General features: G+C 42.7%; 1 protein-coding gene across 1 annotated transcript in view; it reads left to right on the top strand.

Moving 5' to 3' along the window:
- Positions 1 to 2,335: 2,335 nt before the first annotated feature.
- ZNF644 (zinc finger protein 644) overlaps positions 2,336 to 27,109 on the top strand; it is a 73,935-nt gene continuing 49,161 nt past the window's right edge. The window contains exon 1 of the mRNA XM_062003213.1: positions 2,336 to 2,436. The gene's annotated coding sequence lies outside the window, so the exon portion shown is untranslated. The remainder of the gene's footprint in view (positions 2,437 to 27,109) is intronic.

Raw genomic sequence — 27,109 nt, 5'->3', positions numbered from 1 at the left:
TTAAAGTATTCATGCATGAAAAATGACTGTAGGAATTGTATACTCCCATGTGTGACTAATGACTACATGGGAACACAGATTACAGCAGTTTTGCACTGAGACTGTTGCAGTTTACATGCTCTCTTTGGGAACGTTATGAAACGTTTTTAAATGCTGGTGCATGTTAATGCATTGATTTCGGTCTTTTTTTGTCCCTTTTGGATTTGTTCAACTTAACAGCCAGCGTGTCTCATGTTTGCTCTAAGATATGCCCAGCAAATTAGGCAGATTTAAAAATGCATGCAAAAAAATAGCACTCTGCACATGTATCAGGTTTGTTATTTATTAATGGGCTCCAATTTCCATACGATAGCCTACTTTTTTTTTACTGTAGCGCAATGGATAGTTTAGTTTATGCCAATTACACATGGCTTTGAAAACTGTTTTTGCTTTTCTTATGCTTAAAGACATAAGACTCTGTTTCAGGTTTTAATTAAAGACCCTATTGTCCTTTTCATTTAAATAGGATTTTTGTTAGATCTTTAACAAGACCTCAATGGGATAATAAATCTTAGCAATTGTCCTTATTAGGAGTAGATTATCCTCAAGAGATGAAAAGTCACAGAAGTAACTAAAAGCATTTGTAGAGACTGAACTAAGCCTTTTTCTTCCTAAACATTAAACAGACTTGCGAATGACTTGCTTGGGTGCTCAAATTAAATTAAATGCTATTTTGTTTATTTTTCACATTTTCAGTGTAGGCTATTTGCATTTACTTAAACTTTGGGTTTCACTGAGCAAAACTCGCTCCTGGGTAAGGATCCTTACTTTCCATACACAAGCTGTAAATGAAACTGAGTATATCCTGCAATTTCTTTTGTTAGTAACCCTTGCAATCTATAGGACCTGCTGACCTTGTGAGTATATTCTTAAACTCGTTGTATTTGCCACAGTTGATGAGTCCTGGCTGAAAAATGAGTCTTGCATTTGTCTGACGCCCCAGCCAAGACGAACTGCAGAGTATGTGGAGGTGTGCGGCTTGTCCAGAGATATCAGATGCTGGACTAAAACCACAAGTTCTTAGAGAAATCTTGCTACAAAGCCTACAGTTATGCCTAAGTTTGGCCTCCAGGTGTTTACAGACTGCTAGAAAGTGAAAGGGCATTGACCCTAATGGTTTTTTTTCAACTGATTGCTTCATTTGAGGGTGTTGTCCATTCTGTGGGTGCTCAGGCCTTGTTTTTGTTCCCTGATTTAATAATCAATTGGCTTCTGATGTGACCTGACCTCCTTTACACACTCAGGTAAATCCCAAATTTCTGCCGTATGTTTAATTCCCAACATTGCAGGGCACTTTTTATTTAAGCATTTAATTATTTGGAAGATACAATTTTGTGCTGCCAGGTTCAAGACACTCATTTCTAGATGAACCTCTGCACCGAGCCGGGAGGATCCCTGCCAGCCTGAGCCCCTGTGCTGAGCCGGGAGGATGCCCCCGCCGGCCTGAGCCCCTGCGCCGAGCCGGGAGGATGCCCCTGCCAGCCTGAGCCCCTGTGCTGAGCCGGGAGGATGCCCCTGTCAGCCTGAGCCCCTGTGCTGAGCCGGGAGGATGCCCCTGTCAGCCTGAGCCCCTGTGCTGAGCCGGGAGGATGCCCCTGTCAGCCTGAGCCCCTGTGCTGAGCCGGGAGGATGCCCCTGTCAGCCTGAGCCCCTGTGCTGAGCCGGGAGGATGCCCCTGTCAGCCTGAGCCCCTGTGCTGAGCCGGGAGGATGCCCCTGTCAGCTTGAGCCCCTGTGCTGAGCCGGGAGGATGCCCCTGTCAGCCTGAGCCCCTGTGCTGAGCCGGGAGGATGCCCCTGTCAGCTTGAGCCCCTGTGCTGAGCCGGGAGGATGCCCCTGTCAGCCTGAGCCCCTGTGCTGAGCCGGGAGGATGCCCGCCGGCCTGAGCCCCTGTGCTGAGCCGGGAGGATGCCCGCCGGCCTGAGCCCCTGTGCTGAGCCAGGGGAATGGTCCCGCAGGCCTGAGCCCCTGCGCCGAGCCAGGGGAATGGTCCCGCCGGCCTGAGCCCCTGCGCCGCGCCGGGAGGATGTCCCCGGGGCCCCGAGGCGCCGCACCGCGCCGGGAGGATGTCCCCGGGGCCCCGAGGCGCCGCACCGCGCCGGGAGGATGTCCCCGGGGCCCCGAGGCGCCGCACCGCGCCGGGAGGATGTCCCCGGGGCCCCGAGGCGCCGCACCGCGCCGGGAGGATGTCCCCGGGGCCCCGAGGCGCCGCACCGCGCCGGGAGGATGTCCCCGGCCGCCCTCTGCAGAGCGCGCTGCGGGGAGCGGGACTGCGGGGACACCGCTGCACGTGACCCTCCAACGTCCGCCTCCAGCGGGAAGGAGCCCCCGGCCCTGCTCAGCAGATGAAGGCAGATCCTTCCTGGTTGCTGCAGCTGCTCCAGTTCTCAGCCACCAGGTATTTAATGTCTTGAAGCTCTCCTGTTCCATGGGCTTCTCTGTCCCTGCCCTCCAGGCCGGCGTCTCTGTAAGGCCAAGTACTGTCAGCCTCCACTCTGCTTCTGCTCCCTACATGGTATTTTACTGTGTTTATTAAGGAGACTTCACCTCAACCCTTCTCGGCTTGTGACAGTGTAGTGATTCTTTGAGGTAGAACAAATTACGGTAGGGGAACATAGCTCATAAATATTAATTTCTAATTAGACATTTGCTGCATATTCTAGGCACAACTGCAGATTTTGAGCATTCTGCTTTCCATATCATTCAAATGGCAAAGATTTGGGCGTGATAAGTCACAGAGGGAGGTGGAAAATCTGGTGCAAAGTGAGATAAAGTAGTTCTTCAGCATCATGGCTGAAAAATACAAAGTGTTGACGATAGAGACGTCACCTGATTGCTGCACTGCTTTTGGCATAAACCCCGGGGGAAAGCTGGGGCAGTAAATGCACATCCTGGCTTTTAGGCTTGGATTGCAGCTCTTCCTTCCTCTCAGTGGACACATTGAGAGGAATCTCTCTGCACGTTCGTGGCAGACCTAGGCTGAGTCCTGCCATGATCTAATATGACTCAGTGCACAAGGCTGTGAAGTGGCTGAGAGTGCTCCTCCTGTCGGACAGATGCTGGGGAAATGAATAAGTTCTCCATCCTGTATTATGTGGCAATTAGACCTGATTTAGGCAATGCCATATCTCAAAGTCATAGTTTCAGGATATGGGATTTTCTCTCTGCTTTCTCCAGCAGCAGGGACAGGATCTAATCTGTTCTTGGCTCTGCAAGGTGAGAGTGAGAGAGCTCAGTTCTGCACCTTCCCAAGAGATAATGTCTTGTCTCTTCCAGCCCTGTTTCTGATGGTGTAGGCTGTAGTCACAGGCCAGTGCTGGGGCTCTGTGTCAGCAATATGAAGGTGATTATATGTATACAAGAAATGCACAGCTTGCTAAATGTACTTCTGCTTGCTGATGTGAATGATCAGACAACTAAAAGATTCTCTTCTTGCCTTGCACTCTGAAGCAGTGTGTGTTGCTTTCCAGTGCTAACCACAGTGTCAAAGGTGGCTAGATGCTATTTGCACGTTTTCTTTGCTGTGAGGCAGCAGCAGCCTCACTGGAGGGGGAGCAGGCTGCTCAGGTCAGGGAGTGGCCCTGCATCACAGGTGTGAAAAGGTGCCCTCTTTTCTGCCCTGAGGCACAAACCTGCTTTCACTCTGTGAAGCAGAGCAGAAAAGCTGGGGTCCAACAGTGGTAGGTATCCCTGAGTATCTGCAAGATGAAGGTGGCAGGTGGGTGTAAGAAATCCAGTTTCCTTCTCAACAAGAGTAGGTGAGGTTTGGATGGGAAAGTAATGGGAATGCTAAGTGATTGCTGCTAACGCTTGCTAAGATGACAGCCAATCTCCTCTGTATTCGTGTTCAGCTTTTGAGACTAGATTGAATCTTACTTTATTAAAGAAGGTGGGAAGCCTGGAAGTAGCTCTTTAATCTTCAACTGGAAAATACAATTTTGAAATCCATTATCTTAGGAATGCAATAATCAAACAGAGTAATAACCTACTTTGAATGTTATTTAAAGTACCTCTCAGATAACAAAAGTTGATCGTATGGTATCAGGTCACTTGGACATATGCTTTGTTTATGCACTTAATGAGGGAGAGAAGTTGATCAGCATTTATTTTATGGCTACATGATTGTTTGGGAACTATCAAAGGCTAAAACGTCATTATATGATCCATACATACTTTCATTTGCTCCAACAAAAGCCTGTTGGAACTGTGTCATTGTTAGGAAATGGGCACGGCTCTGCCCATGGGGACTTTCACCAAGATGAGTACCTGCTGCCCTTCACCTTTCAGAATCTTCAGCAATAGAGAGAAAGCATCTGCTAGTCTCTCCTCAGCTACTGCTGAACTCTTCTGCTTGACACATTTTTATCTCCCCTGCTGTATCTGTTCCTGATACCGTGTATACATGGGACGTGTTGCTCCCCATGCACTAATACTCTCCTGTTTTTCCCAAACGTTGTCACATTTCCTTTCTCCTTCCCGTGTTTTTCATCTCCCTTTGTCCATTTGTATAATGCATCTGCTCTCTATGTTGTTTTCAGCTTCAAATTTAATACCACAGGTGAATTTCTCAATCTCTCTGCAGATCAGTGAAAAGAGGCTTTGTGGGACTGCTTGTAAAAGAAACACCGAATTCCCAAGATAGGTTACTGACCAGTGTCTTTCAGTACTCTTTGTTTTGGAACTTTTAGCTTTCTTTAGTTCTTTAACAGGTGCAAAATGATACCTGTATCTCTTGTTTACTCCTTCAGTGTGAGGAACACAAATTCAAAAGTAGCAGGACATGAAAGGACCTGGAAGCCATAGTGAAAAGGCATTTTGCCATGTAAGTAAAACAAAATACCCAATCCCAGTCCATCCACAAAACCAGTCTGTCCCCAGCCTGTGGGCAGGTGAGGGAAGCCTTTTCCTGCTTCTCACTCTCTGTGCACTCTGTGCTCAGTGGCTGGAGAGTTCATAGAATTGTAGAATACTGGGTTGGAAGGGACCTCGAGGATCACCTGGTATAACCTTTCTTGGCAAAAGCATGGTGTAGGGCTTCTGGCAGAAGTGTCCCTGTGCTTGAAATACCATCATCCCATTGGGAAAGGCAGAGCTGGCCTGCCTGTGATGGCAGGGGAGAGGAGTGCTGCTCTTCGTTGCTGTTGTGGTGAGAAGCTGGGGGTCATGTGATTGCTTTAATCCAGCATAAATCTCCATGGCTGATGCTGCCAAAAGGAGTGTTTGTGTGCTGTGGTGGGTGGCAGAGTTGGGTCAGGGAACAGATCCAACCGTGAAGTACCATGGCCTCATCAGGCTGGCCTAAATGCTGGCATTGACACAAAGGAGAGAGTTGTTGGAGCAAGAAGGGAAGATGCAGACTAAGCAATGTCACCACAGGGTCAGGAGGGAGTGAGGCTCTTGGTGCATGAGTCTCTCCCCAGTGACTGATTTAGGATATGGATGGCACTGCTGTGGCCTATGAGGGCTGCATGTGTCAGATGGTGCCCCAGTCAATCTGTTGCAGCCATTAAAACAGCATTGGAGTGACAGACCCATCCCTCCATTTTGCTTGTGTTCCCTGATGGAGTGTATTTGCTAGGAAAGCTCTTGTCCTCAGCCCTCTGTTAGACTGGGGGAGATGGTCTTGTAGTTGTGCATCTGACTGGGTTAAAGGGTGGCCTCGGGTAGCAGCAGGATTTCTGAAAGTGCCCTCCTGGCAGCATCTGCTGGCCCAGCCTCCCTGAGCCCTCCCTCCTCGGCTGCAGCACAGGAGAGGCAAAACATTGCCCGGATGGTAGTTTTAACTCTTTGTTACCTAAAAGTCAAATAGTGTAGTACAGCAGTAAATAAGCCACCGGCCCTTTTGTATAGAGTCCCATCCTTCATGTTGCCCCTGTTACTAGTGTTAATAATGTTGTGTACAACTCTCCAAGCACAGACTGGGAATTTGGGAGTTTAAATTGTGCCTCAGGGGGCTGGTAGCAGCAGTGACTGAGGCTGGGTAATACCCTCTAGAGCTGTATAAACTTGCTGTCAGGTAACTCTGTATAGACAGTGCTTAGCCTCAGTCAACAGCAGTCCTGATTATCTTTTCTAGAGAGGACGATGCAGAGGGAAAATGTATTAAAAATTAACTTTGAAATGAGCTCAAAGCCATTTTACCAACCACTTAGAACTTTAAACTCTCTCACATTAACAAAAGAACCTAGTTAAAATAATGGTAAGCTGCCATCTGCTGGTAAAACAGTAGTGCATGTCATGACTTTCCAATGATAAACAATTCTTTTGTATTTGACATGCTACAGTGGAGTATATACATGACGTGGAAGCTGCATATATTTATTTTACTGGTTTTCATCTTCATTTGCATTTTCATATAGAATATGTTAAACAGATGCCTATAACATAAGTAACTTTAATGACAAACGCAGAAAAGCAAAGACAATAAGAATAAAGAATGAGGACTAATAAAAGTAGATGAGCGATCAGGGTGGTGACAGCCTCCAAATGTGTCCTATTTACATTGCTAATAATGAATCACAAGCACTTCCTTTTTTGATTCCCTCCTCCCCACCCCCAACCCTCCTGTATGACCAGAATTCTAACACTGAGAAACATTTCCTGGCTTCTTCAATTTGATTTTTGTATGTGTGTGTGTGGTTCCTTAGTCAAGCTTGTAAATAGGAACTGGGTCTCTGATTGTTCCTGATTTAAATAGGTCATCATCACCAATACACAAATCTCTTGTCTTGTAAGCCAGGTCAGCTATTGAAAGGACAGGGAAAATACTTATTACACAAATATGACCACAGAAAATAATTTAACAGAGGACCACTCCTGAATTATATGGCATTACACAACCAGTTTCCATAAATCACAAGTGTGAGTGATCTACAGGGGAGAGCCTATCAGATGTCATGTTTGTATAGTGCTTACCGAGTAGGTGTGCTGGGTCCCTAAGGTGCTGCTGCACTATATATAGCAGTATTAGGTGAACCACCTCGAATGCAAATGTCAGGCCACTTGCCTTCTTCATATGCATGCAGTTTTCTTTTGTGATTGTGGTTATTCTAAACACAGCCTATTGTTTTAGCAAACTGATCTTTGTCATACGAAATGTTGAAAAGGAGCAAAGAAAAAAGTAGGTCAGTTCTTGCTTTGAAATCAGAGACGTGTGTATTTGTAATGTTTCCCAGGTTTATTTCCTTGGAGCAGGTTTGGCAGGTGTGAGAAGAAGTTAAAGATTTATTTTTGGTACTATGTACCAGATGTCATACCTTGCTCTTCTGAGACAGTTGCTTTTATCTCCAGCAGTACCTGCTCTAGCAGCAATGAAAACAGTTACTTGAATCCCATTTAAAGCATGTAGTGTGTGCTGTTTACATGCCACTAAAGGAAAAGGAGGGCTTGTTTGGGAGACTCCAGGCAGAGTCTTTATGCGTCATCATAAAACAAACTCGGGTTTGCATCCTTCTCAGTGTTGATTTTGTCTCTTTGAAGAACCCAAATGCAGGGTTGGTGACCCCAGCAGAGGCTGAAGGTCCACAGAGATGACATGTTTGAAGTGCCACTGTATTTGTGGGGTCTCTGCACGCGGCTGATTTTGTAGCACCCAGGGGGTTCCTTGTAAAGGACCATTTCTGGGGAATCTGTGTGGTGCTGCACCTGCTCCATTCATGCTGGTCTTAAAACTCTGCTCAGCATCTTGCCCGATGAGGCCCTGTGTGGTGGCAGAGTAACATTAAGAATATAGGGCCAAACCCTCAGCTCAGGATAGCACTACAGCTGTTTTTGACATTTAATCTGTGGAGGATCTAGCCTGTGGTGCATAGTCACAGAAGTGCATACACCCCTGTTTACTGAAATGCTCCAATAGCAGCACAACATGATCAAAGAGAAACAGAGCCAGGGGAGCAGCGATGCCCATGGATACCTGTTAACAGGCAGGAGCTGAAGCACACAGTTGCCATCAAAGACACTACTGTCCTCTGCTTTGCTCTGCAGCACTCCAATCTCCCTGCTAACAGGAGATTCAGCCTTCCAGCTGGAGCATGACTGACGGTTCAAATAACAGTCCCAGTTTATTCCAGGTATGCCACTGACCTACATGACCTATAGGAAGGATAAGGTAAAGGCAATCAAAGCAGCACACTCCTGTAGCCTTTAAAGGCTATAAAAATGGAACATGGGAAACAAGTAAGTAGATATGTGAAGGAAAGACGTGAGGATGGGGGTTCACTGTTACCTGCTAATAGGCTAAATCCAGGAGTTCAGTGAGACTGAGATTTGACCCAACAAGAGAAAGGAGATGAATAAGAAATGATCAAAAGATAGAGCTGGTATTTCCTTCAGGTTACGCTAGAATCACTCTGTTCAAAATGTCTCCTGAACCATGGAGAGTTGGGGTGGGCAGGGTGAAGAGGTGGGTTATGGTGATGGGAGGGTATTGTCATTACATAAATTGGGGCAGTTCAGGCCAGTTTAACTGTTTAATGTCATATCCTATTTGTCTTTTCTGAGCTTATTTTGTGAGCTTACTTGGGGGAAATTGTGCTGACAGCACACCTGGTTGTTTGGATGTTTCCTTTCTTTGTTTCCAGAAAATTAAGCACCGTGTCCTGCCTATGCTATGTTAAAGGTTTGGCAAAGGGCTTTTGATGGGTTTGCCATCCTTTTGGCTGACACTTAATCCTGTTTCATTTTTATACTATCCCTTCTGTACCAAAATGTAGTGGTCAGGCTAAGTAACAATAAAGCTACTAGTGGTTTACCAAGGAGCAGGATACCTGTTTCTAGCAAGGCATAGCTCTCATGATGAATTGAAATCCTTGTCTTTGCAGGGATTACTGCATGGTGGACTCACAAGTGATACCTAGCAGTTAAGTGCTGTTCAGAAAGCAATAAAACATTCACTTTAAAAATCAAGAAGCATGAAATAGATGTTATTTCACTGGCACAGAGAAAGGGGGACTACTAAAAGAATCATGTAGTGACTGCACAGTTGTTAGTTTCTGTGAGTATAGTGACATTTGGAGTCTTTTGGTATTCATTTGAAATAAACAACAAAAAAAAGACTCATATGCTTTGTGCTTGTCAAAGCCAGGCATAGCAATCACTTCATATGCTTGTCTGTCAGGCAGTGTATAGAGAGATATTCTGCTTTCACACTGTCTGCTGATTGGAACTGGGCCCATAAAGAAGCCAGGTGATTAATCTGCAGGAGTTTATTTTTTTCTGAACTGTTAGTCCTCTGTTTCAGAGCAACAGCCCATGGCTCATTAAGCAGGGAAGATCTGAATGCAAGTGTGAAGGGCAGCACACACAGATTCTCCATACATCTCTTATTTGAGCCTTGGAGATGAGAAAAATCAAGTATTGGAGAAAGTTTGTCCTGTAGTGGGGCTGAACCTAGCACTAACTGAAAAGCAAAAGTACTGTTAAAAAATATTTACTGTTTCAGTTCATGGAGATAAAATGTAAAGCCACGAGGCTCTTGTAAGGTGGTAGTGGACACTTGGTACTAGCCCAGAAATGCACAGCTGCCACTTCAGCTGACCTGCTGTGAGAATCATGCTCTTTTTAAGTCTGTTGCTTCATTTCTTTGGTGATTACATCTCTCTCTTGCTGCGTTCATTCTACCCATACTGTTGTGTACTCTGGCATCAGATGCTGAGAAAGCAAATGGGGCTGCTGAATCCAACTGCCTGAACAGAAATGCAACAGGGGAAACAATCACCCTGAAAGATTTTGCAGTGTTAATCTAAGGGGATCATCTTGAGGTTATTAGCCACCATTTATAATCTGCCTTGTACTTGTTTCTCAAATTATTTTGTGTCATTAGCTGAAATATTTGAAAACATGTTGATTTAGGGAAAACTGTTTTGAGAGTATGGTGTTATGTAAGCATTAATGAATTTGTTAACCCTAGTAACTTTCTTGAGAAATAGGGAACTATTTCAACATTGTTTTTACAGATGGGGGACACTTAAGGCACAAACCCGTAAATTTAGATCTGCATATTCTAATGTCTGCTAACCAGGCATTTGGCCCTGCTGGCTTTCACTCAGGTCTTTACCTCACCTGAATTCCTGGTCACGGAGCAGCTCTGTCCTATGCAGCTCCTGGCACCTTTCTAATTGCATCCTGTGAGGAGCTATATGCCAGGAAGGATGATAGTCATAAGCATGGGTTATTGTGGAAAAGAGGCAAGGAAGGTGGGTGAAGTGCTGTCTTCCTTCAGGCTGTGAGAAAGATGTGCCAAGCTCCCATTCTGAACTTGGTAACTAGGAAAGCAGAGTGGCTGCACAGGAGGGAGCAGACCAAGGCTCTGTGCTTCCACTCACACACTCACATCTGACAAGCAAAAACATAAGCCAATAATTTGTTGGCTCCAGGCACAGGAGACTGTTGTAAACTGTTGTAATTATCCTGGACAACAAGGTCATTTGAAATGGGAGTGCCCAGTGTGACAAAACAAAACAAGCCTCTGAAATAGACCTTTCAATCCTGCAGTTCCATCTTTCCCTGCTCTATGGGCCACCCTAAAAGTAGTTATTATAATATTAGGTAGTTACCCATGATCTGGACTTCCACCAGGCTGTGGAGATGCAGTGGCAGTGGGGAAGGACTGAGGATGCTTGTAAGAAGGAAAGCAAGCAAGTTTCCAGGGTTTCTGGGCTTCACTCTCTGCAGAGCCTCTACTGTTTTTTTCTTTATTTTTCCCTCCTGTTATGCTTTAAAGTTCTACTATAAACAATTAGAGGAAATTTAGCAATAATATTGCCTGTGGAGACTAGGAATGTAAGAATACATTCTACATCACCACTTCCCTTTGTTTGTCTTTTTATCTTGTTTATCTTTGATCAGCTGCAGATGAAATAACCAGCTAACTAATTTCCCATACAGATCTGCCACTCATGCTGATGAAACTCTGCTGACATGGGAGTATGCTCTGTAGCAGTCTAGAAGTATCCCATTTCTTATTCCCATACACTGACAGGTCACTCAGGAAGACTAAAAGCTCCATTCTGAAGTGGAAAAGAACCTGCAATTTCAATTTTGTTTTGATTTGAAATGTTCCAGCTATCTATCAAGACCAAATCCTTGAACTATTTACTTAGAGTAACTGAAATACCCCTATTTGAAATAGTGGATATGCAAGATTTAGCCATTAAAGGGTTGGGGTAAAATTAAAATCCCCTTCAATAATAACTAAAGTCTGAGAAAATCTTTCAAGAAAATTAAACACTTGATCAAAAAGAAAGAAGGGTTATTGTCGAGAGCATAAAGATTAAACAGAAGAGTTGTCTCAGAGAATAACCATCAATGATAAGTAGCAGGCAGTTAATAATATCCCCTCAGGGATCTTCTTTTACTCATGTAGGTTTTTGGACAAATAAAATATTACATTTTTTGTAGTTAACGAGAGAGCTTCATGTCGTTCCACAGTAGCTATAAAACTTAATGGAATAAGGACAACTGGAGAGGTGGGGAAAGGGGTGACCCAGAAGCTGAAACAGTGGGGAGCCTGTGACAGTTCTCTCCAAATAACTCTCCTTTTTAACCCCCAGATTCTGAGGCTTGTTCTCAGTCTCCTTGATGTGCCTCTTTTTTCATATCCACAGCATTGTATTAGTGCTGAGATTTTATATGGTACGGCCCTTCTTTGCGTAGCAGCTGAAAATGAATGAGAGACCAAGTAGACTGAGGGTGTGATTCCATGTTGTAATTAGGAGCTGGTGTAAAGCTTGAACATGGAAATTGTTGAATTGGCAGAATTAAAGGGATGGTAATCTGCAGCCAGGGGAAGGTGCATAGGGTGGGAGGCATGGGGGCAGGAGGGTCTGGAGAACCTCTCAAACCAACTCTGCAGCTGGAGAAACTGTAACATGAAACAGTTCCCTTGATCTCTCATTTTTCTTCCTTTCTTCTCTCCTCCTATGTAATTACAATAATAAATCTTTCTGTTCCTTAACCATCTTGTGGCCATTGCAAACATTTAAGAATTAGTGCAGTTCTCACACATGATGCACATGTTCTGCACGTCCCCTTGTGTCCCTCCATTTATTCGTTTATCATGTACACACAAAATTCCCTTAAAATATTACTCTGAAATACAGATCTCTCTTTGCAACCAGGGAGCATTTGCATATAGTAATGTTAATAAGAGCATTCATTCTGCATGCACAGTCTGTGGACTGTATACAGGGCCAAATCTCTCTCAGCAAATCTGTTGAAATGACGATTTCAGAAACATTATTTTTATACTAAAATGCTGAGTGGAAAGTGACAGTTTCCCAAAACAGAAGTATCATCCTTAAAACTCACACAAGGGGATCTGAAACTTGGGGTTAATTTTTTCCTGCTAAGAATTCCTCTGCAAATGAAATCTTACACTGCTCTATATTCCTGCCCAATGGTTCCTAACAGATTAGTACAGCCTGGAAACAAAGGGTTGGGTTGGTGGTTTTTTAACAGTGCTGTAATCCACAGGGAATCTGAATGTGTCTTTTGCCTTTCCTTCTTGTTGGGAACATCAGAGGTAACTACGTTTGTGCCAGTTGGGCCTAGGTTGGCCTGGAAAGGGCAGAATGTGCTGGTGCAGATAGAGCATAATTTTTTAGGGGTAACAAATAGTGAAAACTGTCTGAGCAGACACTCGGTGAGATGCAGCTGCCAGAAGGATTCTCCTGTGGCAGGGAAAATCTCTGCACTTCTCGCTGTGAGCAAGCCTTGGCAGGGCAGGGCTGTCCTGCCTTCTACAGAGGTGAGCTCTAGGGCACCTGGGAGGCCTGTGGAAGCTGTGGGGGCAGTGCTGGGGCAGAGACACATCTGGCCTAGGCTTCACTTCAGAGGGAGGGAGAAGGGGAACAATATTGTCTCAGCCTGATAGTCTACACTGACCTTCTTGTCTCCTTCACCTTTCAAGGTGGGTATAGTACCAACAATGAAAGATGGGTTCTTTGGTCTGCACCCAAATCCCGCCAGACACAGAAATACTGAGGCGCATTACACACACCACTTCCCTAAGCTCAGTTCACCGCCCAGCAAGTCATTTTGTTCTCAGCGGTGGGTTGCTAAATGGTTGCATTTCCTTCAGTGAAACCAACCTCGCTGGAGGTTTCTGAAAGGCTTCTAGTGGGAAAGGCCCTGCAGCTGAAGTTGGACCTTTGCTTCTGCCAAGACAGGGAGGGATGGGAAGCATTTACGGAAGCAGAGCAGGGTCCCTCCTGCCAGGTGCTGCACCCCTTGGGGGAAGCTGGGGCTCTTGGTGGGGGCCGTGGAATGGATCCCTGGCTGTTGCTCTGGGTCTCACAATGCTGTGTCTGTACTGCAACAAAATCAAAGCACTTCTTCATGTTTCAGGGAACAACATATTTTCAGTTTGACTTTCTATTGTGATATTCAAATTGAGATGTCTGTAGTTTGTGAAAACAGTCAGTGCTTTACTGCCTACAGGAACAGTGCCATTGGTCCCTCAGCTCCTAACTGTAAAGCATTCATTTGGCTATACAGCTTTTAAAAGTATTATAAATGAAGCACGTGAGACAACCTTCACAGCTGGAGTTAAGCACTTCCATGTGCTTGCTGAATCAGGGACCAAGTTGTAAGAAGGATCTTTCAGGATTAACTTCTATAAGAAATTGTCTTGACTTAACCAAGCCATCGTATTTCTCTTAATCACTACTACTACATCATCTTTTTTCTTTCACTTCCTTCTTATTCATGCTTTAATGAGAAACATCTGTTTCCATTTTTCACATTGTTCTGTTAAGTGAGTAACTATATCAAGCTTTTTTTTTTTTTCTTTTCCCTGCACTGTGAAAGAATAAATTAGTGTGAAGTTTTGTGAAGTGCTTTAAAATACTAAAGCAAAACATCTGTTTGAGCTGCAGGTCATTACGATGAAAAATCCTCGTCTCTCTGCAGTGCAAAACTGCCCACAAAATTTACCAGCCCAAGCACATTTCTTCACCTATCTTCTATTGTAACAACTGAAGATGGTGGAAAGACAGTAGATCTTATCATGAAGATGGGGCAATTAAAAGTGCTTCATGCTGTAATCCACACCAGTATCTTGCAGCACTGAGTCCTGGCCTGATCTGGAGAGGCCTGGTGGTTGCTCCAGTGTTGTGGACTTCAAATTGAGAGCCTCCTTGACCTTCACATCTTTCAGCCAGGTGCAGCATTGTGCAGGATTGCCTAATCCCCTGTAGATATTTGTGTTACAGAACTTCAGCTGAAAATCCCTCCCCCTGGCTCCAATCGTTTAAGATTTTGAGACTGTTTCCAGGGCAGGTGTCCAGAGTAAAGCTCAACTGGCAAATCTACTTTACAGGTGAACAAGATGCTCTTTTAAAGAGCCAAATGCAAAAGCTCAGATGCAGATGTCTGTGTTCCTTTGTTGATAACGATCCCCTTTTTAAAGCACTTTGAGGTCTACAGATGAAAAGCCAGGTACTACCTGAGAGCTTGGCTATTAATAAATAAAATAATGAATACTAATGAGTGCATTCCCTGAGTTCTATAGGAAATGTCAGACCTTTAGGGCAGGTCCTGGCAGGCAGGTAATAGCTACAAGAGGCAGGTTCCACCCTCGTTTTCCTCTGGTTTTGATTAAAAGGTCTAGATCCTTCCTAAGTGTAAAGGAGGTGTTCAGCATCTGGCAGAAATGGGCTCCAAAACTGGATAGGGCTTTTCTAGCATCTTAAGAGGAAATACTTGCAATTGCAATGTTGAGCAGTTCTACTGCACTGTGCTCCCACCCTCCCTGGAGCAAGTGAATGGCATGGTTTGGGGTCTCTAGGAGCCCTATGCACTTACTGAAAGAAATATTGTGGCACCTATTTAATTTAAACCCAGAGTTTTTTGATACAGGAGACTGTATATATGTTGCTGCACTGAATCCATTCACCTGCAGCTCTCCCCACCCCCATCTTATGAGCGTGATTTCCTTTTATGCACTGCACTGTCACAGCTTGGCAACTTTCCCAAGACAATCCATGCCAGAAAGGAGAATATGGCTGCTGAGCAGCATAGACAGGAGAAATGCCTTATGTAACAGATTGATTTAAATACTAAGAAATGTTGAGACAGGCGAGACATAACTGAAAGCAAAATGCAGCCCTTAATCTCTAGCATCAATTCTTCTGCTTGCCCTCACCATCATCAGCATCTGATAGCCACTGACTGTCTCCATTCACGTCTCCATCTTTTTCAAGAAACTGCCTGCGGCAGAACGTACAAACAGCTTGGCAAGCGGTTTTAGGGGCAGGGTTTTTGGTTGGTTTTTTCCTCCCTAATTCCTCATGAGCCTCATGAGCATTTCCCCACTAATATGCCTGTGGCATCATTAGGTGTTTAATGAGAGTGACATTGCCTGAGTATTGTTTTTATAGCTCATTTTGTTTTGACAAGTCTTCAGTTTTGTGGCAGTTTATAGTGTGCAGACTACTCCTTCCTATATTGGACTTTTAGAATGTGTAGAAATATTTATCAGAGGTATTGTCATAAAACCTGAAATAATGAATTGTCAACATTCATTATGTTCAGAGTACAATGTATGTTCAACACCACAGTATTTTAATGACATCAATTAATTATTGTAGTGTAGTTCTTTTGTATAACTGAAGCACCAGGAATAAGTGCAATAATGGCCACGTCTCAGATAGCAGTTCAGTGCAATTCTGCAGAGGAACAGTCCTGTTTGGCTTCTTTAAGCAGCTCTGTGAAGGACCAGCATGGACTCCAGCAGGTCATAGATTTCAGTTTTGTTCCTCTTCTTCCTCACATCCAGAATCTTAATCATTCAGACAAAAAAAATGCCAGCATTATTCATGCAGAAAACAAACAAACCAAAAAGTCTTGAATAGATGCACGCAATGTTATTTTACCCCCTGCATTTTGCCTACATGCTGGCTGTGCTGCATCCATTTCTTTACTGATTAAATTAAATGGATGCAGATTTTGTGTACAGCCAAGACAGTAATTCTTACTTTGGAATATGCCATCTTCATTTGCCATGTCATGGATCATCAATGCTGAGCAGTGCATTTGTTCAACGGCTGTGTCAGTGAAAATGGTGACAGTGTTAACACAGTAACTAATGCCCATTAAGTTTGCACTTTTATGTTATCTTCCAAGCGATCTTACCTGGTTCAGGATGGCAGGGCATATTGTCTTATTGCCACAGTGGCAAAGCCTTTACAACAGCTAGCTGCTGTCATGAATTTAGCTTGCTTGCCTTTTAAGATGACTGTTACTGGGGAGAAGGGCAGTGAAGGTACTTTTGCTACGTTCCTGTGTAACGTGTGTCCTGCGTGACAGTAACCGGAAGGAGGCTGCAACTCTCTGCGCTCCCTTTTCTCCTACCACCAAACTGGTTGGATGCTATGGGCCTCAGAGGTCTATGTTTTTCTTCCCATCACAGTGGAGCTGCAGAGCCCCAGGAGCAGATGATGTTAACACAAATTTAATTGTATACATAGCTGCTATTTCAAATTTCCATATCTCAGCCTCCAGTGTTTCTGTTGTTATGTCCTTGTTTACATTTAATAGCAGTTACAGCGGTTAACACTTTATTTTGTAAACCTTGAACATTTCTCATGCCAGTACTGAAGCTGTGAAGATCAGAAATAGAGATATGCCTTTTTACTCTGTTTCTTCTGATATGTTTTGTCATTTGACAACTGTTGTTCTATTAGACTTTGCAGAATTTGGACAGGGTTCTGATCTCCTACAAAGTGAAACACACATTTATTAGAATGCAGGAGCAGGTTTGGGGCCTTTTTTATTATACACAGAGTGCCATGCATGAGAAATTAGAGTCTGTCTGTTATTATGACCAAACAGCTGCGGGAACTTCTAGTGAGTGCTTTTAGATAGTAGTAAAACAAAAATCAAAATACTATTTCCATGAAGCAGAATGTAAAGCACAAGCTCTCCTTCTACAAGTCTCCCAGGCTCTAGAAGACAATGACCAAACCTGAACCAAGCCAGCCGTCTTGCACTTACACTTCCACTGAAGTAAAAAAGAGGAGAAATTTTGGGTTCTTCTACAGGTTCTGTCGTGATAGATCTTATTTCCATAGGCTCTTTTCAAACCCAGCATTGAAAAAAAGAAAAAGGAAGAAAATTGTAATTTCTAAATGAAACACAGGCCTTGAGAGTTTTTCCATTCACTGCCTCAGAGGCATGATTTTGAAAATCACATAACCTTTGGGGGCAAGGATCCTATGGTTAGGATGCATTGCACTTGACATTTTATACTGGGTTATTTTTCCTTTCAGGTATATGGGTAATCCCTCAAATAGCATCTCCAAATAAGCAGTGGGGAACTTCCCAAGCCATTTAATTTTCCTGCTCCTGCTGGCAAATGGGATTTGTTCAGTCACACACCCTCCATGTAAAATATCATCATCCCGCTCAGAACCAAAGGACTTTCAAATGTAGGGAGGCTAGGTAGCTTTGTCCTGTCCAGCAGAAGTGCTTCTGTGCTACCATTAAAGCTTTCTTGCCTGAGTATTGTGTGCTCTCTGGGCCTCCCTTGAGAGTGCTCCAGCTATGATTCTATGGGGAAATTCCCCAGAAATCTTCTCTTTTCCTCACCCCCCTCCCCACATACAGTCTGGACCATCTCCACTCCCCAGTGCCTTTCCCTGGAGCTCCCCCATACCAGTCCAACAGAGCCATGTGGCTTGGTCACACTACAGCTCTGCACCTGTATGGAGGCCATACCTGCCCAGCCCTGTTCAGCACCATCTGGCCACGGGGCCCTCTAGTTCACAGTCGCATGCCCTCATGGCCTCCCCAGCCCCACACCCTCCACCTGGCCTAGGGCTGCCATCTGCAAACACTCTGGCCTTCTCACAGTCTTTCTCCACACTTGGGAGGCCACAGTTACAATCTGACCCAGAGGAGGATAAGCCACCTTCCTTCCCAGAAGGGTCACCCCCTTCTCCATGTTGTCTGCAAAGCTGAAGGAGAGCACATCTGTCTGTTTCTCAAGTGAAGGCCTGAGTGGGTCACTTCAGAATGGACTGAGAGACCTCAGAGGTGTTGACCTCCCAGGGAAGGGATTGACAGGCTGCCACAAAAAGGTCAGAAGGGTGGTGATTGGCGAGGCTTTTATATAAAGGTAGGTGTGTGTAGGTTGGGGGTTGTATTTTGTACAAATGTGTCATGTGTACTAGGAGAGCCTCACATGGTGGTCTGCTGATGTTGTGGGATAGATATGTCTCATTTGCTGTGCTAAACAGATGTGTCTAAGAGACCTAGAAACCTAACACAGTATGTAGGGGCAGCCCCTCTGCAGCCACCTTGATTCCCAGCATCTCTGCATTCAATAGCTCTTCTACTATTTGTTCCCCTCAAGCTGTACTTTACAGTGACCTTTTTCAGCTGGAAGAATATAAAAGGACCAAGGTTCACATATGCTTGATTAGAAGTGGTGGCTCCATGTCTTGAATGTTCACCATCATTTGCAGTCCTATCCTCTTGCGTGTATCAGCCCCCTGACCTATGAAGCATTGCAGTCTCCTGTTGGCGGGTCCTACACAGCAAAAGCGGTATGTCCTCTCAGATGGCATTTTCAGCCTCTCTGCCCTCAGCATGATGGTGAGCTGTTCGATCAACACAGGCTTTGATAATGGGGCATCATTAATTTTCCACAGCTGCTTACTAGAAACTCCTGAGAGGATGGGCTGTCACTGTTCCTCAGAGCCTTTGCCGGGCTGAACTGCCCGCTGCCCTGGTGCAGCACAGCAGTGCCCCACGCCTTGAGCCACTGCTCTCCTTCATGGGGCCTGGGATTTAAATTCTCTCAGGAAAGAAAAAGAATTCTCAATAGATCATTATTTCTTTTTAAAGGATGGGATAAACTACAACACATTAATGATGGAAGTGATTGTACACAATTCACAATCAGTGAGTACCCCATTGTCTTAAATTAATCCTAATAAGCACTGTTTTCTCCAGCATGTGCCATTTTAACAGTCATTGTGAAAAGCTGTGCTCCCTAATGTACTATCACAAATGTGATGACACCCACCTCTTTTAGAAAGCATAATTGATAAAATGTGACAAAAACATGGTTATTGCTTATTCATAAATGGGATACTTTAAAAAGTACTCTCAGTCTTACATTGATTGGGTTAAATGACTTGCTGATTGAGACACCTACATGAAATATTAAACCACCATTATCTGGCTCCTGTTAAGATTCAAAATCAGGATTCTCTTTTGCACAGAGTAAGTAAAAACTGTTCTGCTGTTTTAAAGCAGAATATAAACATGGTAACTCAAAGACAGGTATATTTGAATAACAATTCACACATAGCTTCTTAAAAACAATTTTAATATGCTTGGGATGGAATTAGAGAGACACAGCTGATACGCTAGTAGATAAATTTGAGGGCTTCCTGAGTGTTTGGACATAGCTTCTCTTGCTGAAATTCCCCAAATTAAACTACTCTGCTGACTATTTCTGCTTTTATGGATTTCACTCTATGAATTGTCTACATGGTCTACCTAAAAATACACTTCCAAAGCCTGAGTCCATTTTTGCACACTGACCTGTGAACTCATTGTTGGAAACCAGAGCCAGGGGCTGTGAAAGTGGGACAAATTTTAAAAGTGAACGTGACTGTTCTTCTAAGTTTCTTAATTCTTTTGTCTGAGAAACCTCTACTCAGCATGCATTCCAGGATACTGAAATAACTACTCTACAGTTACTTTAAATATGTAGATTTCTATGACTGAGAAAATTAGTGCTAGAATTTTCTTTCTTTGAGCCTGTTTGAAAGCTCATTAAAGTCTTTGCAGCTATTTTACAGAGCTTATAATGAGATATTTTATGTTCCTATTAGCTTCACACCAAAAGCAGTACTATTGTAATACAAGATCTGCCTGCAAATCCCAAACCTAAGACAGTATTTCTTGAATGGGATAGTGGCAAATGAACTGCTGTTCAAAATAATTAGGCGAGATGTGATCTGGAAATACTGGATGAACAAGAGAGAAGCAAAAGTTTTAATACAGCTTTGATCATTGCACTTGAAGATATCTTTTGGCAAACGAGGGGCAATGGGTGCAGCCAAGCTGAGGACTAGGAAATGCTTCTGAGTTGACACAGAGAGGGACTCATAGGGAGGTTGGAAAGAAAGTCATTGGGTAACAAAATTTGCATTGTAATCACCCGAGGTTATAATTTGGTCTTTTCATTTCTGCCAACCTACCATGCTGTGTGCTGATTCTGTACAGCCACAGAATCTGATCAATAATTTTTCAAAATTGCATATTAATTCTCAGACTGTGTAAAACTACCAGTTTTATATAGGGGTTTTTTTCCACTCCTTTTCATGATTCAATTACAAAGATGTCTTTTTCATGCCCTGAAGATATATGCTTATCTATACAGTACAATATGCTCTAAAAAAGCTTTTGTATTTTTTTTAAGCTTTATCTCTGATGTTAGAAAACTCAGCTATATTCATAATTAATTGTCTTGATCAAAACCAAACTCCTTACAATTAAGAAACAAACAGAAGGTATGGCATATCAAACAGACTTTCTGCTGCTCTGATCTTACCTAAACACAAAATAAGCTCCTCAGTACTTCCACATTAATAGTAATAAAAGTGCTTTTTTTTGCTTTCTTCTTCTTTAAATGTGATTATTCTGTCTTCCTGTAAACAAACCTCTGGTGCTTTACAAACAATAATACAGATTATGGTCAGGTGTAAGGGTGTAAAGGCATATGTCCGTCCAACTTAATGAAAGGAATCACAATTGCTGACATGGCAGTTGCCTACTGGGCAGAAGAGGAGGAAGTTGAGGGGAAAAGGTGGTTTGAAATCCCGCCTGATATGCAGTTGTATGCTGGCAATAAGATTGGCAACTGAGAGATGCTGTTTGTTTTTCAAGTGCTGCTAAAACATAAGGCACTTGCTTCCAAAGGCAAAGGTTCTGGGTGAAGATGTCTTTCATCATGAAGATGCCTTTCACCTGGCCAGATGACTCTGAAGTACAGAAATGGTTCAGCTTAGGGAGGTGACTTTCCACATATTGTTACCTGTGTCCTTCACTGGGACACATAGAAGTAACAAATTTGGGAATTGAGTGTGCCTGAAAGCTTTAATTGCCCCCACTAACATTGCTCATGTCCCTAACATGGTTGTGACCGAATGAGAGTCCCAGTGGTGGGTGTAGGAAGAAGTGGGGGTGACACTGCTGGAGGAGACCCACATATGGCACTGTACAGGCCCAGTGCAACTGCTGCTCCACAGTAACACTTTGCCAGCATAGGACAGTCATGGCAAAGGCCAGGCATGTGGTCAGTCGTGGTAGGAGCTGGACTCTACAGGGATGCATTGAGGTTACCAGTGTGACACCTGAAACAGAGAGCCTGAAATGGCTATCTCTGTCTTCTCTCTGTGTGTCAGTTTGGCACTGTAATGTGAACTGAATCAGCAGGCCGGGTTAAGCAGAACTGTGATAATTTACACCTATTATATCTGGGTCATTTTCAGCATCTATTGAAGGACAGTTTATTGCCTCAGCTTTCTTCCTCTCCCACTAAATTCTAATTCATCAACAGGCTCAGGAAGCAATTCGTTATGGTTTTGATGCTCATGGCATATTTTCATATATTAATACTTCCTGTGTGTTGTGCAAATGGCAACCCTCCAAGGCAATACATTGTTGTTTCTAAGAAGGTCAGTGCTATAATATATGGTGGTGTTTTCCTACACTAATGTGCTTTATTGTGATCTTTGAGTTCTGCCAGGTTTGAGCTCAGTAATTCAGAGCCACATGGGACATTCAGATGTCCCACATGAGAAGTGGGACATCAAATCCGCTGAAGGAAACAAAGATGTAGGTTTAACTGTCATCTTTTTAGTATGGGATGAAATAGAATAACAAAAGATAAAAGAAAATAAGCATAAAGACCAAGGTTATTTTAAATTACTATTGATAACTAGCCCAGGACTTGTTGATTGGTAATATTTCTTGTGGATGTACCTGACTGGAGCCTCACGTGCCAGGCGGATGGTGCTGCCTCAGCAGCTGCACCTCCCCCAAGCAGTGGCAGATGACAATAACACTCCTCAGTGAGACAGCTGTGTGAGGTTGAGTATGGAGCTGCTGCCCTCCTGACAAAAGCTGGTCTGTAATTGCTGGCATGGGCCTAGCCAAGGGGAGCAAGCTGAACCAACAGACACCGTGTTTTCCTGGTGGTGCCTATGGACAGAGCCTAGCAATGGAAAAATGGGGCACCAGTTGTCTTTATTCAGAAATGGGAGAGGTCTTTTCCTAGCTGGGAGATCTAAACTGTAACAGTGTGACAGTTCTAAAGGCAATTCACAGTGGCAAGCAGTAATATTTCATTAGGTGGAGTTTTTAAATACCCTTCCATAGCAGAACATTTTATTTCAGGACTAATCTCACCTTAGGATCAAGAGAGACGCAGGTTTTAATGGTTAATAGATTTCATTTCACCTATCTATTCCTACTGACCATTCTAAAAGCCTAATTGATCCTGACAAAGATGACTATAAAATCTTGATTAATAGCACAGACTAAATTAATATTAAAAATAAAATGCAGGTTTTGTTCTGTCTGAGAAATAGACAAGACCAGACAATCTGTTCTAATTAACGTTGACAACTGCATTTCAAAAGAGCCTGTGAAACAAACCAGCCAACAAAACACGAATCAACAGCTCAATCAAAAAAAAGTCAAGAAAAGTAATTTTTCCTTTTTCCTTTTTTTGCAGTGTTGAAAGAAGTTGAACTGCTCCAATTCATTTGCAGTTCTTCTAAAATTGCAACAGAAGTAGTGTTAATTACTGTTTGTTGAAACAACCAGTTTCAGATTTGTTGATATTAGTGAAATGAGTGCTAGAACTTAGTAAGAAAAGCCAAGTAAGTGAAAATATCTCTGTAGGATGAAAAGAAGAACTCTGTGACAAGTTGAGCAGTAACACACAGGTATCTTTCACATTCTGTTTCTGGGGCCTTGTTTTTGTAGTTACAGAGTTCTAACAGCAAAGACAAGACAAACTTTATAGAGAAGATATTTTATTAACACAACTGTCAAGCTGAAAAAAAAAGCATTATGTCTCAACTTTACCTATTCATGGTAGCAGATTTAATAAAAGATGTTGTTTTTTCCTGTACATCGCATCTTTGTCTTAAATTCAGTCATCAGGATCATTTCAATTGTGAAGATGTCATGGAAGCTAAATTTTGTACCAAAGGCTATGGTATAAAGAGATCAAAGTAGTAAACAGGAGGAGAAATGGATGGGATAAATGCAATGTGTCCACTACATAAGTGCATTACTATTTTGAAACCATACAGGCTTAAATTGTTTTGCAAGTCAAAAACTATATAATTTAATCTTTTATCTGTTGTTGTTTTGGTTGCTGGATACTGGGTAAGCAGAATAGTTTGTTATGAAAAGAAATGTGTCAACTGAAAATTACATTTTCAAAGACTGAGGCCTATAGTGGCTATATATTTCCATGGTGAAGCGTTTTGCATAGAGTTAATGAAGTGCTTGGGGTCCTGGGGAATAAAAGGTGCTATATAAATGTAAGAAATTATCATTAAAAAGGTTTTCCCTCCAGGCATTTGGGATTTTGCTGTGTGTGTTACAAGGAGGCATTTGCAATCTTCTTTCATTCAAAACGCTTGGGCTTAGACCTGTTCCAGCTCTCCCTCTGCAGCTTCAGCTACAAAGATATTTGTATGAAGAAACAGTTTCTAAATGGGGTTCAGTTAATCATATTTTGCTGATAACATGAAAGCCTGCCTTGGTTTAAGCTTTTTATAACCATGTTGAAGACCAGGAAGAACTAGGTACCAACCTGCTCTCAAAAGGTTTTTAAATGCAATTTTAACTATTATTAGACCTGGTCTGCATTGATGAAGAAATAATACAGGACACAGCCAGAATTTCTGGAAACAAAAAGGCAGCTGTGCAGTGCCTGGCTTAATTTCTACAAATCCTATTGTATGGTCCTTTACTGGCCACACATCTTCTTTTGATGATCTCAGAGTGCCTCATTGGAGACACATTTCTATTTCATGCAATCCCAATTTTGCATCATTTTGTGTATATTTCTCAAGTTGTCTTAATCCAACGTGCAACTTTTAAGATTGTCTTCTACTTTTCACGTAAGTGGCAAAGCTGGTGGAATCAGAAATCTGACACCACTGGATGTAATCTTTTACTGTGGTACCATTTTGCTTAAATGTTGCAGTTACGTGCTCCATGAATTCATGTCAAATGTGGACTTATCTTTGGATCCACAGACTGTGTGGGTCATTATCCCACTACTACATCTACTATGTGGGTCACAGTAGAGTCTACTACGGCATATGGAATTGGGCCTCTTAGTTCAAGTAGTAAGACGAAGGATTAGACAAAGTGCTAGATATCTTTAAAGTTGTAATAGATGAGATTTGGCAGCATTGAGTTCAGATTTCTTTATGTAATGATTTTAGTGGTTCACAAATCTACGTGAAATACAATAAGACACTTCATCTTCTATATGTTAATGCTTTTGTAGAATTTTGTGTTTTCCTTCGACAATTGCAGAACTGGAGCAGGAATTCCTGTTGCTTAAAAATTATCTGCTGGGGGACAAAATATAAGTAAGTGTGATGACCTTAAAATAAGTGAGTACAAAGAAATAGGTGATATTCAGCAAGAAGCGTAGGGGTAGTATTAATATTGGCTTTTTCATGGGTTGATAATGCGTATTTTGGTTAACTTGGAGCACACATAACCAAGAATCTTAGAAGAGATCTGTGGATTGCATCAGATGATAATGTTTCTTGTGTGGGAAGCAGTCCCTCCATGCTCCAAAATATCAGAACTTGATTTTATAAATGTGTCTTTTCAGAAAACAAGTTTAATTCTCAGAAGAATAACATTAGCACTCATTAGGAGACTGAGTGCTTTAGGGTACTGTTAATGAAATCCATAGCCCTTTGCCTGTGGGCTATCAGTTTGAATACAGTCAAACTCAGTCGAGATTAAAAATTGGCCTATTTAATGGCCTTTTAGTCATCTCTAATGAGATGAGTTTGGTGGGTCTCAGTCCCATAACATAAACCAACCACATTCCCTTCCTCTAACTGGCAAGCTGCAGAGAAACCCAGAAATGTAATGAATGCTGGGGAAAAACAATCTCTGGTACCATGAAAAAAAAAAACCCCAAAGAAAAGCAAAAGCCTTGATTCACAGTAGTTACACAAGCACTAGCAAACACATTCTTTTTAAATGTGTGATTTAAAGTTTATAAATTAGCAAATTAGCCGAGCATATGACATACGTTGAGCTATACAGTGTAACGTGACAAAGGCTCCCAAAGGGGATGTCTATACCTGTGCATAAGATCACACCAACACATTAAATGTTTAAATATCTCTGGGATTCATTTCTATGATAAAAAAAAAAAAGAGATCAGAATAGATATCTGGATAGTGACTGCAGTTATAGAAAACATGCTGAAAACAATGATTACCTAGTCTGCCTCCACTGCTTCACAGCAGAGTCAAATGCTTCTATTTTTTTCTTAGAGATGTTTAATTTCATTTTAAAAAAATATTAATGGCATTTCCAGAACCCTCTAGAAAATATATGCCAGTTTTATTTATCCATATAGCAGTAAAACTTCTAACTTAAATTTCTTTCAGTGCAGTTTGAAATTTAATTTTTGCCCTGTCTACAATGGATTTAGTGAGCAATGTATAGTGTTCTCTAGACTGAAATATCTCAAGCATTCCTACTTTCAGTTAAGGTTATGTCTATTAATTTCCCCCTCCCCTCCTTCCTTGTACTCCCTTCTACTGGACATTTTTAAAGAAGTTTTTCTTGGTAGAGCCCAAATTTGAATACCAGATGTATGTGAATACCTGCATTAAATGAAAATTTCTTCCTATGTCCCAAATGTGACAGTTCTGTTTACACATCTCCCTGTGCTGCAGCTTTTTTCACAAGTGTGACATTGTTGACGCGTGTTCAGTTTGTGATGTACTCTGATCCCCAACCCCTTTTCTGCGGACCCGGTGTTTATTCATCTGTTCCCAGTCTTGCAGTTGTGCAACTGTTATTTTCCTCCTTAAATGTTGAAGTTGGCACTTGTAGTTATTCAGTTGCATACTATTTCTGCAACCAGTTTGTCAAGAACAGTTTGAATTCTTTTCTTGTCCTGCAACATGTTTCCAGCTGTGCCAGTTTGGCATTGTTGGCAAATCCAGTCAATGTAAACTGTACTCAGACTTCGTCCCAAACTTAGGACCTACCCACATCCAAGGAGCTGTATTTGCCATACCCTGCTATTTCTCACAGTGAAGCAGTGCTGATGTGGTTTTACACCACTGTAGAGTCATTTCATTATGATATGTATTTGACTTGTTCAATTAAGAGTTCTCTGAGATGGTGTCAAAAGCCTTACTTAAGTCATAACAGATCTACTGCTACTTCTACTCAAGGCCCATTATACTGTCACAGCATGGGATGAGTTTGGCTTGACATGATTTTCTTGATAAATCCATGTTGGCTGTAACTTACCACTTCATTAGCTGTCATATATGTAAAGATATGTGATTATTTGCATCAATACTTTTCCAGGAACAGAGGCTGGAAGGATTAACAGTTCTTGGTTGTACCTGTTCTCTCCTTTTGAATTACACGTGCCATGTTTTTCCTTCTCCTCTCTTCTGAAATCTCAGTTGAGTTTGTGAGCTCTCTGTGATGACGGCTCACACCTCTATCGCTTCCGTAATCAGCTCCTCAAAGTGTGAAATCTTCCGGGTCTAGCACATGTGAAGAAAAAATCTAATACATCAAAGCAGTCTCTGCTTTACACATTCCCTATTCTCCCCTGAGTCCCTGCTCTTTTGAGTAGGGGCTTGCCATCCGAAGCGTTACTCTGAAGCAAAAAATGGCACTGAACGCTTCTACTTTCTCGGTGTCACCTCATAGCTTCCCGCCCCCCGAATGGACTGACAATCCCCGGGTCGCTTCCTCTCGTCGCTTCTCTGCTCTCAGGTTTCATGTTCCCCTCTCGCACCGTTCGC

The sequence above is a fragment of the Colius striatus genome, chromosome 10, assembly GCF_028858725.1.
Source record: "Colius striatus isolate bColStr4 chromosome 10, bColStr4.1.hap1, whole genome shotgun sequence".
Taxonomy (NCBI): domain Eukaryota; kingdom Metazoa; phylum Chordata; class Aves; order Coliiformes; family Coliidae; genus Colius; species Colius striatus.
Note: the sequence above shows the minus strand (reverse complement) of the source record. Positions and strands in the feature narration are given on the sequence as shown.